Consider the following 2746-nt stretch of genomic DNA (forward strand, 5'->3'; position numbering starts at 1 on the left):
AAAAAAAAAAAAAAAAGCTATGAATTGCCAGCCCTTAACAGGGGTTAGTAGCACAGAGCATTTTTGAGATGATATTCCCAATTTTTTTTACAATTTTTGCACACTTTAAGGCATATGGTAATTAAAAAAAAAAGGACTACAACGTTCCGATTTGGAGCATGATGATATAAACAGGTAAAATAAAACACTGTGTACACAAACCATTTAGAGCAGGTGAACAGAAAACACAGTAATACTATAGTAAACTGATACTAAGCCAATGCTGACATTCTCCTGGTGCAACATAAAAAGATCCAAAGGTCACACACAATGCTGAGGACATAGCTAGCTCCAAGAATCCCTTTATCTCAAAGCCCCCTATTATTAGGCTACACTTAGGCTACACTACTGCTTGCCATACAATTTTTAACTATTTATTTTAATTTAAACTTTGTTCATGAGTTTTCAAATGCATTACAGCAAGGTTCACAGAGTGGTTTAATTATAACAAAAAGTCCTAAAGGTATATTTCACAAAGCTTAGGAAACATAGGAAGAAATGGGGGGGATAAGAGAAAAACAAAGTAGGGAGATAGGTAAGGGCAATTTTCTCCCCAGAATTTTTTTAAGCTGGGTGGGAAGAAGCAGTAGGTGGGTGGCAGTCCCTGTATTGTTACCAAACTTTTCAGTAACCACCCAAAAACAGCCAGGTGGTTACTGAAAAGTGCCAGGTAGCGCACCCAGCTAAAAGGGGCTGGAAATAACACTGGGTAGGGGCAGTGTCTAGTTCCACCTATGCAGTCACACCAACCAAATCTGGAGAAAGTAACTATGCCATCCAATAGAATTACTGGTACTTAAATGATTTCTCGGTCTCTCCCAGAAAGTCTTCCCTAGGGTAATAATCTCAGTAAATCTAGTCAATCACTGGGTGATGATAGGGGGACTCATCCGGCACCATACTGCTGGGATACAGTAGCAGCATTTACCATATGTATTAGCAAAGACTTGTACCATGCAACTTCTAATGTTAGATGTAAAAGGAAAGGTGATCAAATATTAATGGGAGCGCAGAGCCTCTGGGGATACCTACATTACGCATCCCGGGAGGCTCATGGCTGCTCTTTCTGCGCATGCCCCAGCATCAATAGAAAAAAAATGTCGACCTCACGCATGCGCAGTGAGATCAGCAATTTTTTTCTAAACTACGTCACCCCATCTTGCATGTGCAATATTGGGTGATGCAGGAAGAACACGGAAGAAGAGAGGAGAAGATGTTTGCGCCTGGCCAAAGACAGATACCAGGATGACCCGGGACCCGATAAATCTCCCGACTATAGACTGCTCTGCTGAATAAGTAATAAGTAAGCATGATTTTTTTTTGTTTTGGGTTTATTTCTGCTTTAAGCAGTATATAGCCGGTGTTGTATAAACTGGTGGGAGCACTTTATCCTGTGTTAGTTTAGGCTCCTGGTATGCAGACATGAAGATGGGTTTGCTGGCACAAAGTGATGCTGTCACAATGCCAGGCCCACAATGATCTCATGTCTGCATTTCAGCCAAACAGAGCGAAAGCAATCCGTTACGCACATTTTAGAAAAATTCTAGTGAAATCTGTGCCCTCTTTATAGCAGGCCTACTACTGGGAGAAGCTGCCATTGTGGAACTCATTCTAAAAAATGCCAGTTGCCTGCATGAAAAGCTGATTTTAAGTAGTTTCTGTGATAAACTATAAACTTTTACTGTCAGATTGTGTAAACTGCCACTGTTAACCAGCTTTTGCACATTTTACAGCGGCTGCTACTGAAGTTCCCCCCCATTCATTCTTTAAGAAGATGCCACCCATGAGGAAGATGTTCAGGGGCGTGAAGAAGCGGTAACCTCCCCACCAGTCTGAACACAGCCTTTGTATGGCGCAGGGTGATTACACATAGTTCTCCAATATGGAGCTGGTAACTGGAGTTGTCTATAGGAAATGTTCCGTAAACACAGACTGGAGTATATTGACCACAATCCGTCATATTTCTAAGCAGCTCTGTGAGGACCATCATTGCACACGGGCACACCGAGAGCACAATAAATACTAAATAACACCATCTACCATGGTAAATATGACACATGAAAATGTGCATTTAGTTGGAGAACTAGCGTTAGAAATTTCCGTAAATTCAGCCAATTATCTACACCCAAATCCTGTCCAGACTGCGTCTCATCTTCCCCTATGTTTCAGGTCACATAAGCAAAACAAATGTGCTTTTCATGGCAAAAACTGGTACTTGTTTAGCGAGAAATGTAATTTTGTAAGGATACGTGTCCTACTGATTTACCGAAAGCACACATCATATGTCAACTGCACAGAACAAGGAAAACTGTTCTCTTTATAGCTGAACCCTCACCTAAAACCCCAATGATAATAAAAACATACAGAAGTAGAATAAATGAACTTTTCATCCAATACCTAGGTAATACTAGAACACAGATCCTTCTCTAGTGGAATGCCCTAGCATAGAAGAATGAAATGATTGTATCAGATGTAGTTTTGAGTCTCCTTGTTCACAGTTTATCGATAAGTCTGGCACCTACATGTCTAAAGTCCACATTTTCTCACTTCTAGAACAAAGACGCACCCACATAACATTATATCCAACCACCATGATGTCATTTTTTCCCTTGCCTCTCCGCCATGCCCAATAATTCTCAGAATGTGTACACATGAATTAAGATCAATAAAATTGCAGAGAGCTACAGAGATTATAAGATGAGCAACC

This window comes from Pyxicephalus adspersus, chromosome 7 (assembly GCF_032062135.1).
Source record: "Pyxicephalus adspersus chromosome 7, UCB_Pads_2.0, whole genome shotgun sequence".
Classification (NCBI taxonomy): Eukaryota; Metazoa; Chordata; class Amphibia; order Anura; family Pyxicephalidae; genus Pyxicephalus; species Pyxicephalus adspersus.